Source organism: Motacilla alba, unplaced genomic scaffold (assembly GCF_015832195.1).
Source record: "Motacilla alba alba isolate MOTALB_02 unplaced genomic scaffold, Motacilla_alba_V1.0_pri HiC_scaffold_417, whole genome shotgun sequence".
NCBI lineage: Eukaryota > Metazoa > Chordata > Aves > Passeriformes > Motacillidae > Motacilla > Motacilla alba.
In genome coordinates this window covers 1-17,998 of record NW_024037521.1, presented here as the reverse complement: position 1 = coordinate 17,998, position 17,998 = coordinate 1, and the positions used below count along the sequence as shown (strand labels likewise).

The window sequence follows — 17,998 nt, the reverse complement described above, 5'->3', positions numbered from 1 at the left end:
ACGTTGTCCCTTGGCCTCCTAACCTCCGATGGACGCTCTCCACCCGGGTAGGGTTGGTTTTTAGGGTGAGGTTAGGGGAGGTGTGAGTGCTGGTTCACCTGTCACCCTCAGGCACCCCCCACTTTTCCCCTCAAGGCTCTCCCCAAGCCTCTTCTTGTCACCCTCAAGTTCCCTAGAGTAGCCTCTCAGCATCTCTGTGACAATCTGGACCCCCCAGTCGCTCCTAAAGATTCCTTCTGCCTCTCAGCTACCCGATCCTCTGTCACCCTCCAGCCTACCCTCCTCAGCCCGCATCCTTTGTGACACCTTGCAGCCCAGCATCCACAGCGGCCAAAACCCGAAAATTCTGCTACTCACCATTCTCCTAAGAATGCCGGGCTCCTCGGGGCGCACGCTTCGGCTGCGCTCGGAGGCCGACGCCGTCGTCGCAGAGCCTGCCTGGATTAAGAAGAGATGAGGTGATTTGGTATTGCTGAAACGTGACGGGACGTTGGCTCGTTCTCCTCGCGGGGAGCGGACAGAGCGACCGGCACCGGCCGGGACCAGCGCAGCGCCCGCGCCGCCTCTTCCGCCCGCCGGCCCGGCAAAGCCCCCCTCGACTCCGCACGGCTCGCACCGCCTGCACGCCGGACCGGCGCCGCCCCGCCGGGATTTTCCGGCACGCGGTCGCCTCCACCGTCTGGAGCGGGGCGCGCGCGGGGGCTAGGGGGGGTGCAGCCCTGTTCCGACGCCGCTCGCATGCCCCCGGCCCGTGCACCGCTGCGACCGCGCCCCTGCCGCCCGCCGAAACCGGCCCCGCCGGGCCGCCCTCGCCGCCGCCATTCACCTCAGCCACGGCGTCTCTTTACGCTTCTGAAACACCTTCGCCCCTCCCCGCTATTTACAGACACCGCCCCGCTCGCCGCTCGCTTCTCCCGCCCCTCGCCCTCCCCTCCCTCGGCAGCCGTCCTTCCCCCGCCCCCCCGGCGCCCAGCTGCGAGGGGCGGGGCGCTGGCTCGGGGGGGCTGCAGTGCCGCGCTGTGTCCACAGGGGGCAGCACTCCCGCCGGCCGCAGCCGGGGGCTGCCGCTCGCCTGGAGGGAAGGGGGGGCAAGAACAACAGGTGCGACCCCCTTCGAAAACTCATCAAAAATAAATGCCCCAAAAAAACCCGCACGAAAACTAAAAACACCCTGCCTGTAACCAAATAAAACCTCAAAACACCCTTTCCTTAAAATTATATTTAACTATTTTTTACATTTTTCACATTTACATTTATAGTGTATATAAAAGTACAAATTATTTCTATTCTATATTACACCTATTGCTCATACTTATTTATATTTAAACTTTTGTATATATATCTATACATTTGTATATTTAGATTTAAATATATTTAGATTAGATTTATATATATATATTTCTAAATTTAGATTTCTATTCCTAAAATACATATGTTCTTTAAAACGAAACCCCTGCCTCTAACCAAAATCTGTCCATATTTTTAATATTAATTATAAATGATAAAAAAACCCTGCCTCTAAACAAATAAGAACAAAAACCCACTTTATTTAAAAATATACTTAGTTTTATATTTATATTTTCCACAATTATACTCACACTTACATTTCTTTAATATTCATATATTTGATTTATAGATACATATATATCATAATGTAATACTATAGCTACAGTATGATTTACATTATGTATTTTATCAATTTCTAAGACTTAGAATTTTCTCCCTTTTATATTTTTCTATATCTTTATATATTTATGATACAGGTCTATATTTGGATTTATATTTTTAATCAGTATTTCTTTTTTTATTATTTATAGTAAAAGCCCTGCCTATAACCAAACTTTTTTTAAAAATCCCACCGTTATTTAAAAAAAAATAATTATTTTTATATTTCTATTTTTTCATATTTCTATTCACATTTATATTTTATAGTGATGTATTCCATTTGCAGACGTAAATAGCATATAGCAAAATATAATTATATATATTCTAAAAAATATATCTATTTTTAATACTTATAATATCTAATTTTATTACTTATATTAACTTAGATTTTATATATGTATTTGTTCTATATTTCTATACTTAGATTTCAAGTTTTATAATTGTTATACATGTAAAATTAAAAAGCTGCCTAAAACCATATAAAAAAAAAAAACAAAAAAACAAAGCCTTCATTTTTATCCCTACTTAATTATTTTTATATTATATTCTTCATATTTATATTCAATTTACAATTTGTTATATATCTTATACGGATATACTATAGTTATCGATCTATTATATATTACACATAATATATTACAATATAAGAAGATATATAGAGTATTATTGGTAATATGAAGTGTATCTAGTTCTGTTATTTTGTATTTATTTCTATTTTATGCTTTTCTATATATCTTTATATATTTATAATATATTCCTATTTTTACATCGTTGACGTTGCTGTTTATAATCTGTATTTCTATATTTTACATAAACATCTAATGGACATAAAACATTATAATATCTTCCTGATATAATACAAAACTATGCTGCATGTTCTCTTTATTTATATTTATTTTATTTGAATTTTATATCTACAATTTATATTCCCATTTCCATATTTATATCTCTGTTTTGCTTATTTACACTGGTATGGCTGGGAGGCGGGGAGACGGGACAGGACGAAAGGGGACGAAACGGGAGAGGCACGGCACTACTATTATGATTTAAATAACACCCCTGCCTCTACGCAAATGCAAGCCAAAAAGAACCCCTTTCTTTTAAACAGCATTTTAGTTTGAGAACATGCCCTATTTTTACATTGCCATTCCCATTTCAAATGTCTATGGATGGGTAGTGCTGTCTGTAGTCTATATTAGGTCTCTTCGGCTACACTCGGCTGTTCTCGACAACACTCGGCTATGCCCCGCTCTTCGGCTGCACTCGGCTACGGTCGGCTATTATCGGCTCTTCGGCTAAAGCCGGCTATTATCGGCTGCACTCGGCTCTTCGGCTGCACTCGGCTACCGTCGGCTACGCTCGGCTCTTCGGCTGCATTCGGCTACTCTCGGCTACGCCCGGCTACGCTCGGCTCTTCGGCTGCACTCGGCTGCACTCGGCTCAGCTGGATTTGCGCGCCCTTTTTGCCGCCATCTTGAGAAGGTCAAACCAGTCCGCGACACGCCACACTCAACAGGGCGGCGGGGAGGGGACCTCGGCAGGGAGATAGGCGTTTAGCGCCAATGCCTGTCACAAACCCGCCGAAATACGCCCGCCCGCGGCGCCGCTGAGCCCACAGCCCGTCTCCAAGCTAGCCGAAGCGCCACAGAAAATCCCGCTCGCGCCGCGCCGGCGCCGGTGTTCCGTTCCGGCAGTCCAGTAGACGGACCGCGGTCCTCCGATTTGCGCGCCTTTTTTGCCGCCATCTTGAGAAGGTCAAACCAGTCCGCGACACGCCACACTCAACAGGGCGGCGGGGAGGGGACCTCGGCAGGGAGATAGGCGTTTAGCGCCAATGCCTGTCACCAACCCGCCGAAATACGCCCGCCCGCGGCGCCGCTGAGCCCACAGCCCGTCTCCAAGCTACCCGAAGCGCCACAGAAAATCCCGCTCGCGCCGCGCCGGCGCCGGTGTTCCGTGCGGGCAGTCCAGTAGACGCACCGCGGTCCTCCGATTTGCGCGCCTTTTTTGCCGCCATCTTGAGAAGGTCAAACCAGTCCGCGACACGCCACACTCAACAGGGCGGCGGGGAGGGGACCTCGGCAGGGAGATAGGCGTTTAGCGCCAATGCCTGTCACAAACCCGCCGAAATACGCCCGCCCGCGGCGCCGCTGAGCCCACAGCCCGTCTCCAAGCTACCCGAAGCGCCACAGAAAATCCCGCTCGCGCCGCGCCGGCGCCGGTGTTCCGTTCCGGCAGTCCAGTAGACGGACCGCGGTCCTCCGATTTGCGCGCCTTTTTTGCCGCCATCTTGAGAAGGTCAAGCCCGTCCGCGACACGCCGCGCCCGCCCTGCCGCCCGCCGCCGCACACAGGCGTGCCCGCCGAGCGCCGCTCGGCCGCCGAGCGCCGCTCGCCTGCACTACCGCGCTCTGACCACAGGGTGGCAGCACCGCCGCCCGCCCCACCCCACGCCGCGGCGCTGCCGCCGGGGAAGGCGGCAAAAACCGGCAGCTGCCACCGCAACGGGAGCCGCCCCCGGCAAAAAAACCCTCCAGAATCAATGCCCCCCCGACAACGCGAAAGGAGAAAAAGAAAAAAAAAACAAAAACAAAACCCTGCCTCTACCCAAATGAAAGCCAAAAAGAACCCCTTTCTTTTCAACTGCATTTAAGTTTGAAAAAACGCCAAATTTTTATATTTACATTCCCATTTCCATTTAAAATGTCTATTGATGTGTAGTGCTATCTGTATTCTATATTACATCTCTTCCTATCCCTTCTATTTATCTATATTTTATATTTCTGGAAATATTTTTTAAATCGTGATTATATGTCTCTCTATGTAGAACTGTGTAACACTATCAAGATCTGTATTATTTAAAATAAAATAATTAAAATAATCAATTAAAATAAAAAAACCCCGCCTCAAACCAAATAAAAAGCAACCCCCCCCCCCCCCCCTTGATTTAAACCATATTTTTTAGAGTATTACATTCAAGGTATTACTTGTAGTATAGTGGAAATTTTTTAGGCTATTACATTTTTCATAATTATATATTCATATTTCCATTTATATTTTTTATTTATTATGTAGATTATACATGTTATATAAAATACCTTTTAATATATTTTTATATATACATAAATATATATACATATATATGTACATACTATTCTTAGATATCTCTCTTACTTCTATTAATTCATAGGTAATATTTATAGATATCATTATAGATATATTTGGATCTTTGGATTTCTATTTTTAGATTATTTCTATTTATGTTACTGAGTAAAAAACCTGCCTATCAACTAATAAAAACCAAAAAAACGCCCCGTTTATTTTAAACTGTATGTCATTATTTTTATATTTACGATCTATAGTTAGATATTTGTGCGTATATAGAATAGACTGTGTTTTGTATATGTTATACCAGGTTACAAGAACATACTATATATTACAGTTTGATTTGTTTCGATTCTTATGTTTACCCTTATAATGTGATCTTTTTAAATGGATATTTCTTTCTATTTTAAACTAGATATCGAACCCCATAAATTCACTAACCTAACACATCAGAACCACAAAAATGCTGCACCCTCCTCGGCACCGCCACGCGCTCACATCCCAGCACAACACAGAAAAACAGAGCCCGCTCCTGTTGCCAACAGAGCGGAGATCCCACAAGGCTTCCCCCGATTAGAAACTCAAACAAACCCATCTATAAAGAAATGTAAAAATCCCATTAGAGCTAGCCCAAAACCTCCGTGCTTCCTCATCATAAACTTCCTCCTCAATCAATTTCTCAGAAACCCAAAAAACTCCAATACACATCCAAAAGGAAAGAACTGCTAAGAAAAACAAAAACCTGTACAAAATAAATCAAACCAGCTCCCTAAACTCCAGACTGTACAACTGACCCTAAACATTACTAAAAAGACCCCCGAAGCTCTACCTTTATGCTAACTCACAAGTAATGAACAATAATCTGTAGAAATAATTTTAAATTTAAAAAAAAACTAATGAAAAGCATAAAAAAAATTCTAAGCTATTAAAATGTCAAAAAATATCACTGCTAAAATTTTAAAAAAATATATACTGCCTATAAACACCCACCATATAAATGCTCCTGTCCCCAAAAAGAAAACTAAACCCCCCCCCCCCCCCCCCCACCGGCTGCACACAACATGAAGCAAGACAATTAATTCTAAAAACCACCTTAAGCCACTACGTAAAAAAACCTTTCAAAAATTAAAAACTGCAGGTAACAAAAGCCATCCAATCACTTAAACACCCAAAACTCCAGCAGCCGAGCTGCCCCTACCAAATCTCTGTGTTTATACCTACGATAAACTAAGCCAAAATCCCAGCAATACATCTCAGAAGTCTATTAAAGAAACCTGTTGAAATTAATTCTGCCTCAAATACAAACCAAGCCATCCACAGAGTTATCTTCACTCAAAAAACAAATGACACAGAGTTAACAACACCAAAAAAGAAGACAACACACCGTACACCACCAAAGAGTATCACGTTGAAGGAAAAAAAAATAAATTATTTGGCTTTTTTTCAAACTAACTTCTTTTATTAGCTAGAACTAAAGCTTTCAAAACTCCATACGTATCGCAAGCAACGTGCAGTTCTGGTTTCTCCCCGTACCCTCTTTGTACAAAGGGCCTGGGCACAGCACAGGGCCGGGATTCAATGGAATGAATGCATCCCCCACGACCTTTCAAAGAGCTCCGGCACCGCGGCTCGCAGATCCGGACTGCCGTGCTCAGCTACCCTCACGGCCACGTTCAAGCACAATCCACCAGATTGCTCAGAGAATTCCCACTAAAACTCAGCTATAATCACTGAGCAGAAAGTCCTTTGGGGTGCTGCTCCATCTCTCAGCTGCTCCGGGCAGAGGGAAGACGGCTTCTCGTCACGCACGGCAGCAGCAGCGATGGATCCTGGAGGTGGGGGGGGGGAGGGCTGGGGTTTTTTTGTGGATGTAAAAAAAAAGGGTAATGAAATTAAACCAGGTCTGATATAAATGTCTTGAAGCGCCATTCGAGCTTCTTAAACCCAAGAAAACCGTTCCGATTCCTGAGTCCGGTCTTCCGCTGCCTCCTCGCTCTTTGCGCTCGCAGCCCGTTGCAGGAAGCTCTGCAGCCTTTCTTCCCCATCCTGTGTTAGAGAGGGGACAGCTATTAGGGGCACGCACACGCACAAACGGTCTTCAAAAAGATCAAATGCCTGCAGTAAAAATTACATAAGTAATATCCTCTCTCAAACTGTTCAAGAAAAGGGAAACTGGAGGTTTAATGTCCCTCTGAGGGATATGGGATAAAATCTTCCCCCTGAGTGTGCACACAGTAATAAAATACTGATTTTTTGGACCAAACGAGGTAGGTCTGTATGAGACCTACAGCTCAGGGGGCTTTCACGGCTCCCGGCGATGAGGACTGAGCACAGAAGAAAGTTAAAGATGAAGTGTTAGTCCCCTGAATTATTGCCCTGATGTAGGGGTTTTTTTTGGTTTGGTTTTTTTTTTGGTTTTTTTTTTTTTTTTTTTTTTTTTTTTTTTTTTTGTTTTTTTTTTTTTTTTTTTTTTTTGTTTTGTTTTTTGTTTTGGTTTTTTTTTTTTTTTTGTTTTTTGGGGTTTTTTTGGGTTTTTTTTTTTTTTTTTTCCCCCTGCTAAGAGACATACCAGCTTCTTCCCTTTGTTTCTGGGTTTCCAAGTCACCCTGTAATTCGTAACCTGCACCAAGCTGACACGGCTAAGTGAGGAATCCGGCTGCTGTGCTCCAAGCCACGTGTCCCTGGCGTGACGGGAAGTCAGGAGTACAGAAACAGCTGTGGGAAGAAAGGTGAGAGGAAGATCAGAACAGATATGCTCCTAGTTCCCCACAGCTCAAGTGGAGCTGGCTTTTAAATAGCACACATAAACTTAAATTAGCAACAAGCAAAAAAAATATTCCTAACACAATAAACCCCAAAAGGCCTCAAACTACCAAAATAAAAATACCACCTAGTAAGAAACGTGAAGGCAAAAAAGAAACGTAACCAGAAACACTATCTCCCAAAGGATCCGTGTGAGATACAAAGCTGTGTTTCGTGTCAGGTACATACAGGCAGCGTGTATACTTGTGATTGTGATATGTGTAGAAACTGATCATGGGACAATTAGAGGATGAATTCTTAAAAAATAACTGAGGTAGTAAAGCATGGAAGAAGGCCTTTGAACTTATCCTTTGTTTGCAATTAACTGTTATAGCATCTGAATTAAAGCTTTAAAGATGTTGCTGCTGGACAGGAACTTTCTGCACGTAGCTAAGCATTTAACAGCTTTGCAATAATAACCTTTTGAAGTATAATTTTAGAATATTACTTGTAGTAAGGAGCTTTGAAAATATAAGTTTAGAATATATGTAAAGGAAATATGCTTATCTCAACACCTTAGCAAAACAGTAAAAAGCAGCTTAAGAAAGGAAGATGGACATCAACCCAAGGATTGATGGCTTCAACCAAGGGAAGCTGGACATCACTGTTACAAGATTTATAGTCCTTGCAATTAAAAGGTGGACCCACATCTGGAGTCCGGACCGCACCAGCTGGGAGGCCTCTTTCTTCTTTCGGAAGTCGGACCCCACCATCTGGGGATACTCCTTTCTGGGGTACATCCTGAGAAAACTAACTCACAATAGTGTATAGAATTGTGACGTAAAAATCGGGAATAGAAACTGCTGAGAAAAGCTTATGTGTACCCCTATAAATACCTGTACGCCACAACCATCGGTGTGCAGTTGGAGGGAATAGTCTAAGTCTGCTTGGGACCTCTAATTAGTTAGGGCTATCTACATTATAAACAAAAATAAGAAAAATAATCGCCTCCCAGGCAGTGTAAGGGTTAGGTACGTGCCAGGCTCACCCTTCTCTGAGATATCTGGTCCTAGGGCACAGAAAGAAGTGCCCTGAAATGCACATTTAAACCCTTAAAATGCTGAAAAAGGCAGAGCTTCCTTCAAGTGAACCCCTTCAAATGAGAAAATGGGGCAGTTGCCTCCACTGAAACTGATACAATGGCAAATAAATGCCTTCTGCCCTTTAATTTAATCCCCTAAAATATTTGGAAAAGAGCAGGTTTTCTTACTGTAAATCTCTCCAGTGATGAAAAAAATAGGGATTTTTCCCTCAATCCAAACCCTTAAGAAGGAGAGATAGCTGGGCATCCCCCTCAGTTTAAGCCTTAGGAAAACAAAAAAGAGGGTGGTTACCCTTAAATCAAACCCATAAAAAACATCGTTAAGGTTTTCCCCTTCTATTTAAACTGGAAAATAATGGAAAATGGTGACTCCCTGTCAATTAGCCCCCCTAACAGCATAGAAAAGGCAGGATTCTTTCAACTGAGACCATTAAAATTGCAGGGGAAGCAGATTCCCTCACAATTTGAACACAAAAAATAGGGGAAAGGGAAGCTTTTTCCCTCCATTTAAACCCCTTTTCTCCTAATAACCCCTCTCTTTTCTGGGAGTGCTGTGGAGGGTCTGGAGGCTCTGGGGAGGGACTGACACAGTAAAAGGGGAAAGTTGAAAGCTCTCCCCTGGAACCCCACATGCTGCCCGGCCCGCTCAGGTGCCGCCCCTTGGCGAGAGGGTTCTTCTCTTGGCATTTTCTCGAAGCGATGCTCCGTGCCCGGGTGGGTCCGGCTGCTCCCCTGTCCCTGCTGGATGTTCCGACCGTAGCTCTGGGAGGGACGCTCGGGATACCCCCGTTAGCCCCTCTGGACTAGCATCTCCCTGTGCGGGTGTGCCCGGGGAACCCCCTGAAAGCAGCTGGTCACACGGGGTGCTGCTAGACCTTGGACTGGGGGGTGAGGTGAAGAAAGGTCCTGTGAAGAAAGTTCCCTCCCCTACACAGCCCTTCATCTGCCCCTTAAACAATGTGGTGCTAGACTTTCCTTTCCAAGGAAATTAACAGTCTTTCCCTTCTGCGTGCCCAGGGCCAAAACTGGGATTCTGCCTCCAAAACTGCAGACGGCAAACGATTTCTGGCAGACCGCAGCTGCCGAAGCCGAGAACTCTCGCTGCCCTTGGAGTGCCACGGGCCTCTTGTGAACGGACGTCCGCACGCGGCGGGGGTGAGTTTGGCTTTATGGGGAAAAGGGCTGGCGTTCCTGTCCGGGGGCCTATGCCTGCTCCGCTTCCGAACGGCGCGGGATTTCTCCCGGAGTGGAGCTGCCCCCGCCTAGAACTCGGGCTGCCCTGGCAGTTTGCTGAGCGCCTCCTGCAAACTGGCATCGGGAAACTCGGGGTGTGAGTTTTCCTGTGTGGAATTTCTCACAGACCAAAGCTAAGGGCATCTAACCCTAACTTTGACCGCAAGGACTTAGCTGGGTCTAAAACTTACGACTTTCGGACCGAGAGCGGGGGACAGGACCCGCTGTGCTGCCGCTGGCCCCTTTCTAATGCATTGCAGCCCTAAAACTTTGCCTTTTCAGAGGGTGTGTCCTCTGACCCTGCCCGTAATCTTCAAAATATGCTAAAGATTCCTAAAATAGCTTTGAAAAACCCCCAACAATACCCTAAAAAATCCCAGACAAGTCCTAAAAAACCTTCCAAAATCCCCTAAGTATGTTTAAAAGTTCTGGAACAAACCTCAAAAAAAACATGCTCAGCCTCCAAACTCTACCTATTGCTCTCTAGCCCTCAGATGTCGTCCCTATCTTTTTGCAGTGGTACTTGTTGTCCTCTGAGGGTTCTGTCATTGTCCTGGTGTGAGGGTTGCTGTCTTGTCACACCGGGAGGGTTGCGGTGTGGTCTCACTGTTGGGGTTGCTGTGTTGTGCTGCTGTTGGGGGAAAAGGCTGTTGGTAGGGGGACTGCTTAGGGTGAAGTCAGGGCTGGGGTGTGTGTACCTGAACTTGCCTCCTAAGCTGTACCCTGTAGCCCTGATTTCCACTGGACTGTCCAGCCCTCAGGTCCTCTCCCTTTACCCCTAAATCCCTCCCTCTACGCCCCAGCCTTCAGGCTCTGTGTCACCCTCAAGCCCCTTCTCAGCTGCCCTTCGGCCTCTGTGTTTCGTGCTGTGAAAAGACCCCAGAAAACCCTAAAAATTCCCTAAAAAAAGCCCTAATCTTCAAAATGTCCTAAAACCCCCCAAAGAATACCCTTAAAATACACTAAAAATACCCTACTTTTAAAAACCCCAGAACACCCCTAACAACCCCTAAATATCCCCTAAATAGTCCTAAAAGAGCTCAAAAATAGCCCAAAAATCCTTAAAATGCCCTGACAAGACCTTTAAAACAGACCTAAAAATTCCCTCAGAAACTGTAGAAATACCCTATATCTAAAAAAGTCCTCCACATACCCTCAATAGTCCTAAAAAAGCCCCAAGAAGACTCAGAAACCCCCCTAAAAATTCTAAAAACTACTAAGAAAGCCCTTAAAATACCCTAAAAAGACCTCTTAAAAGCCCTGAAAGAGCCCTAAAATTATCCTAAACGTTCCCAGAAAATCCCTAAAAAACTCCCACAAACACAACCCTAAAATATCCTTTGCAACCCCTGAAAAAAGCCCTAAAAAATGCACATCCCCCAACTCCTACCTTTCACTGTCTAGCCCACAAACATCATCGCTACCTTTTTACTACGGTCGCTGCCTTGTGCTGTTGTTGGGGAAAACTGGTGTCCTAGGGGTGCTGTTTGGGGTGAGCTTAGGGTTGGGGTGAGGGCTTCTGCACCTGTAGCCTAACCTTACCTATTACTCTGGGTCCTGTCCTTTTTACCCCTAACCCTCAGTGTAAGCTGCCCACTTGTCAAACCCCCCCTCTTTGCCCCTCAGCCCGGAATGTCTGTGTGTCACCCCAAGCCCTGCAACGTTGTCCCTTGGCCTCCTAACCTCCGATGGACGCTCTCCACCCGGGTAGGGTTGGTTTTTAGGGTGAGGTTAGGGGAGGTGTGAGTGCTGGTTCACCTGTCACCCTCAGGCACCCCCCACTTTTCCCCTCAAGGCTCTCCCCAAGCCTCTTCTTGTCACCCTCAAGTTCCCTAGAGTAGCCTCTCAGCATCTCTGTGACAATCTGGACCCCCCAGTCGCTCCTAAAGATTCCTTCTGCCTCTCAGCTACCCGATCCTCTGTCACCCTCCAGCCTACCCTCCTCAGCCCGCATCCTTTGTGACACCTTGCAGCCCAGCATCCACAGCGGCCAAAACCCGAAAATTCTGCTACTCACCATTCTCCTAAGAATGCCCGGCTCCTCGGGGCGCACGCTTCGGCTGCGCTCGGAGGCCGACGCCGTCGTCGCAGAGCCTGCCTGGATTAAGAAGAGATGAGGTGATTTGGTATTGCTGAAACGTGACGGGACGTTGGCTCGTTCTCCTCGCGGGGAGCGGACAGAGCGACCGGCACCGGCCGGGACCAGCGCAGCGCCCGCGCCGCCTCTTCCGCCCGCCGGCCCGGCAAAGCCCCCCTCGACTCCGCACGGCTCGCACCGCCTGCACGCCGGACCGGCGCCGCCCCGCCGGGATTTTCCGGCACACGGTCGCCTCCACCGTCTGGAGCGGGGCGCGCGCGGGGGCTAGGGGGGGTGCAGCCCTGTTCCGACGCCGCTCGCATGCCCCCGGCCCGTGCACCGCTGCGACCGCGCCCCTGCCGCCCGCCGAAACCGGCCCCGCCGGGCCGCCCTCGCCGCCGCCATTCACCTCAGCCACGGCGTCTCTTTACGCTTCTGAAACACCTTCGCCCCTCCCCGCTATTTACAGACACCGCCCCGCTCGCCGCTCGCTTCTCCCGCCCCTCGCCCTCCCCTCCCTCGGCAGCCGTCCTTCCCCCGCCCCCCCGGCGCCCAGCTGCGAGGGGCGGGGCGCTGGCTCGGGGGGGCTGCAGTGCCGCGCTGTGTCCACAGGGCGGCAGCACTCCCGCCGGCCGCAGCCGGGGGCTGCCGCTCGCCTGGAGGGAAGGGGGGCAAGAACAACAGGTGCGACCCCCTTCGAAAACTCATCAAAAATAAATGCCCCAAAAAAACCCGCACGAAAACTAAAAACACCCTGCCTGTAACCAAATAAAACCTCAAAACACCCTTTCCTTAAAATTATATTTAACTATTTTTTACATTTTTCAGATTCACATTTACATTTATAGTGTATATAAAAGTACAAATTATTTCTATTCTATATTACACCTATTGCTCATACTTATTTATATTTAAACTTTTGTATATATATCTATACATTTGTATATTTAGATTTAAATATATTTAGATTAGATTTATATATATATATTTCTAAATTTAGATTTCTATTCCTAAAATACATATGTTCTTTAAAACGAAACCCCTGCCTCTAACCAAAATCTGTCCATATTTTTAATATTAATTATAAATTATTAAAAAAACCCCTGCCTCTAAACAAATAAGAACAAAAACCCACTTTATTTAAAAATATACTTAGTTTTATATTTATATTTTCCACAATTATACTCACACTTACATTTCTTTAATATTCATATATTTGATTTATAGATACATATATATCATAATGTAATACTATAGCTACAGTATGATTTACATTATGTATTTTATCAATTTCTAAGACTTAGAATTTTCTCCCTTTTATATTTTTCTATATCTTTATATATTTATGATACAGGTCTATATTTGGATTTATATTTTTAATCAGTATTTCTTTTTTTATTATTTATAGTAAAAGCCCTGCCTATAACCAAACTTTTTTTAAAAATCCCACCGTTATTTAAAAAAAAATAATTATTTTTATATTTCTATTTTTTCATATTTCTATTCACATTTATATTTTATAGTGATGTATTCCATTTGCAGACGTAAATAGCATATAGCAAAATATAATTATATATATTCTAAAAAATATATCTATTTTTAATACTTATAATATCTAATTTTATTACTTATATTAACTTAGATTTTATATATGTATTTGTTCTATATTTCTATACTTAGATTTCAAGTTTTATAATTGTTATACATGTAAAATTAAAAAGCTGCCTAAAACCATATAAAAAAAAAAAAAAAAAAACAAAGCCTTCATTTTTATCCCTACTTAATTATTTTTATATTATATTCTTCATATTTATATTCAATTTACAATTTGTTATATATCTTATACGGATATACTATAGTTATCGATCTATTATATATTACACATAATATATTACAATATAAGAAGATATATAGAGTATTATTGGTAATATGAAGTGTATCTAGTTCTGTTATTTTGTATTTATTTCTATTTTATGCTTTTCTATATATCTTTATATATTTATAATATATTCCTATTTTTACATCGTTGACGTTGCTGTTTATAATCTGTATTTCTATATTTTACATAAACATCTAATGGACATAAAACATTATAATATCTTCCTGATATAATACAAAACTATGCTGCATGTTCTCTTTATTTATATTTATTTTATTTGAATTTTATATCTACAATTTATATTCCCATTTCCATATTTATATCTCTGTTTTGCTTATTTACACTGGTATGGCTGGGAGGCGGGGAGACGGGACAGGACGAAAGGGGACGAAACGGGAGAGGCACGGCACTACTATTATGATTTAAATAACACCCCTGCCTCTACGCAAATGCAAGCCAAAAAGAACCCCTTTCTTTTAAACAGCATTTTAGTTTGAGAACATGCCCTATTTTTACATTGCCATTCCCATTTCAAATGTCTATGGATGGGTAGTGCTGTCTGTAGTCTATATTAGGTCTCTTCGGCTACACTCGGCTGTTCTCGACAACACTCGGCTATGCCCCGCTCTTCGGCTGCACTCGGCTACGGTCGGCTATTATCGGCTCTTCGGCTAAAGCCGGCTATTATCGGCTGCACTCGGCTCTTCGGCTGCACTCGGCTACCGTCGGCTACGCTCGGCTCTTCGGCTGCATTCGGCTACTCTCGGCTACGCCCGGCTACGCTCGGCTCTTCAGCTGCACTCGGCTGCACTCGGCTCAGCTGGATTTGCGCGCCCTTTTTGCCGCCATCTTGAGAAGGTCAAACCAGTCCGCGACACGCCACACTCAACAGGGCGGCGGGGAGGGGACCTCGGCAGGGAGATAGGCGTTTAGCGCCAATGCCTGTCACAAACCCGCCGAAATACGCCCGCCCGCGGCGCCGCTGAGCCCACAGCCCGTCTCCAAGCTAGCCGAAGCGCCACAGAAAATCCCGCTCGCGCCGCGCCGGCGCCGGTGTTCCGTGCGGGCAGTCCAGTAGACGCACCGCGGTCCTCCGATTTGCGCGCCTTTTTTGCCGCCATCTTGAGAAGGTCAAACCAGTCCGCGACACGCCACACTCAACAGGGCGGCGGGGAGGGGACCTCGGCAGGGAGATAGGCGTTTAGCGCCAATGCCTGTCACAAACCCGCCGAAATACGCCCGCCCGCGGCGCCGCTGAGCCCACAGCCCGTCTCCAAGCTACCCGAAGCGCCACAGAAAATCCCGCTCCCGCTCGCGCGCGCCGGCGCCGGCGTTCCGTTCCGGCAGTCCAGTAGACGCACCGCGGTCCTCCGATTTGCGCGCCTTTTTTGCCGCCATCTTGAGAAGGTCAAACCAGTCCGCGACACGCCACACTCAACAGGGCGGCGGGGAGGGGACCTCGGCAGGGAGATAGGCGTTTAGCGCCAATGCCTGTCACAAACCCGCCGAAATACGCCCGCCCGCGGCGCCGCTGAGCCCACAGCCCGTCTCCAAGCTACCCGAAGCGCCACAGAAAATCCCGCTCGCGCCGCGCCGGCGCCGGCGTTCCGTGCGGGCAGTCCAGTAGACGCACCGCGGTCCTCCGATTTGCGCGCCTTTTTTGCCGCCATCTTGAGAAGGTCAAGCCCGTCCGCGCCGCGACACGCCGCGCCCGCCCTGCCGCCCGCCGCCGCACACAGGCGTGCCCGCCGAGCGCCGCTCGGCCGCCGAGCGCCGCTCGCCTGCACTACCGCGCTCTGACCACAGGGTGGCAGCACCGCCGCCCGCCCCACCCCACGCCGCGGCGCTGCCGCCGGGGAAGGCGGCAAAAACCGGCAGCTGCCACCGCAACGGGAGCCGCCCCCGGCAAAAAAACCCTCCAGAATCAATGCCCCCCCGACAACGCGAAAGGAGAAAAAGAAAAAAAAAACAAAAACACCCTGCCTCTACCCAAATGAAAGCCAAAAAGAACCCCTTTCTTTTCAACTGCATTTAAGTTTGAAAAAACGCCATATTTTTATATTTACATTCCCATTTACATTTAAAATGTCTATTGATGTGTAGTGCTATCTGTATTCTATATTACATCTCTTCCTATCCCTTCTATTTATCTATATTTTATATTTCTGGAAATATTTTTTAAATCGTGATTATATGTCTCTCTATGTAGAACTGTGTAACACTATCAAGATCTGTATTATTTAAAATAAAATAATTAAAATAATCAATTAAAATAAAAAAACCCCGCCTCAAACCAAATAAAAAGCAACCCCCCCCCCCTTGATTTAAACCATATTTTTTAGAGTATTACATTCAAGGTATTACTTGTAGTATAGTGGAAATTTTTTAGGCTATTACATTTTTCATAATTATATATTCATATTTCCATTTATATTTTTTATTTATTATGTAGATTATACATGTTATATAAAATACCTTTTAATATATTTTTATATATACATAAATATATATACATATATATGTACATACTATTCTTAGATATCTCTCTTACTTCTATTAATTCATAGGTAATATTTATAGATATCATTATAGATATATTTGGATCTTTGGATTTCTATTTTTAGATTATTTCTATTTATGTTACTGAGTAAAAAACCTGCCTATCAACTAATAAAAACCAAAAAAACGCCCCGTTTATTTTAAACTGTATGTCATTATTTTTATATTTACGATCTATAGTTAGATATTTGTGCGTATATAGAATAGACTGTGTTTTGTATATGTTATACCAGGTTACAAGAACATACTATATATTACAGTTTGATTTGTTTCGATTCTTATGTTTACCCTTATAATGTGATCTTTTTAAATGGATATTTCTTTCTATTTTAAACTAGATATCGAACCCCATAAATTCACTAACCTAACACATCAGAACCACAAAAATGCTGCACCCTCCTCGGCACCGCCACGCGCTCACATCCCAGCACAACACAGAAAAACAGAGCCCGCTCCTGTTGCCAACAGAGCGGAGATCCCACAAGGCTTCCCCCGATTAGAAACTCAAACAAACCCATCTATAAAGAAATGTAAAAATCCCATTAGAGCTAGCCCAAAACCTCCGTGCTTCCTCATCATAAACTTCCTCCTCAATCAATTTCTCAGAAACCCAAAAAACTCCAATACACATCCAAAAGGAAAGAACTGCTAAGAAAAACAAAAACCTGTACAAAATAAATCAAACCAGCTCCCTAAACTCCAGACTGTACAACTGACCCTAAACATTACTAAAAAGACCCCCGAAGCTCTACCTTTATGCTAACTCACAAGTAATGAACAATAATCTGTAGAAATAATTTTAAATTTAAAAAAAACTAATGAAAAGCATAAAAAAAATTCTAAGCTATTAAAATGTCAAAAAATATCACTGCTAAAATTTTAAAAAAATATATACTGCCTATAAACACCCACCATATAAATGCTCCTGTCCCCAAAAAGAAAACTAAACCCCCCCCCCCCCCCCCCCCCCCCACACCGGCTGCACACAACATGAAGCAAGACAATTAATTCTAAAAACCACCTTAAGCCACTACGTAAAAAAACCTTTCAAAAATTAAAAACTGCAGGTAACAAAAGCCATCCAATCACTTAAACACCCAAAACTCCAGCAGCCGAGCTGCCCCTACCAAATCTCTGTGTTTATACCTACGATAAACTAAGCCAAAATCCCAGCAATACATCTCAGAAGTCTATTAAAGAAACCTGTTGAAATTAATTCTGCCTCAAATACAAACCAAGCCATCCACAGAGTTATCTTCACTCAAAAAACAAATGACACAGAGTTAACAACACCAAAAAAGAAGACAACACACCGTACACCACCAAAGAGTATCACGTTGAAGGAAAAAAAAATAAATTATTTGGCTTTTTTTCAAACTAACTTCTTTTATTAGCTAGAACTAAAGCTTTCAAAACTCCATACGTATCGCAAGCAACGTGCAGTTCTGGTTTCTCCCCGTACACTCTTTGTACAAAGGGCCTGGGCACAGCACAGGGCCGGGATTCAATGGAATGAATGCATCCCCCACGACCTTTCAAAGAGCTCCGGCACCGCGGCTCGCAGATCCGGACTGCCGTGCTCAGCTACCCTCACGGCCACGTTCAAGCACAATCCACCAGATTGCTCAGAGAATTCC

At 44.8% G+C, this 17,998-nt stretch overlaps 1 long non-coding RNA gene across 2 annotated transcripts; it reads right to left on the bottom strand.

The window, feature by feature from the left end:
- Positions 1-6,200: 6,200 nt before the first annotated feature.
- On the bottom strand, positions 6,201-12,408 carry LOC119696818. Of its 2 annotated transcripts, none has more exons than XR_005255661.1 (4): positions 12,333-12,408; positions 11,864-11,944; positions 7,339-7,484; positions 6,201-6,815 (listed from the first exon to the last, which is right to left on the bottom strand). It is a non-coding gene; the product is annotated as an uncharacterized LOC119696818 (long non-coding RNA). The 2 variants fall into 2 exon arrangements; XR_005255662.1 differs by lacking the exon at positions 12,333-12,408 and adding an exon at positions 12,123-12,275.
- Between the last annotated feature and the right edge of the window lie 5,590 nt (positions 12,409-17,998).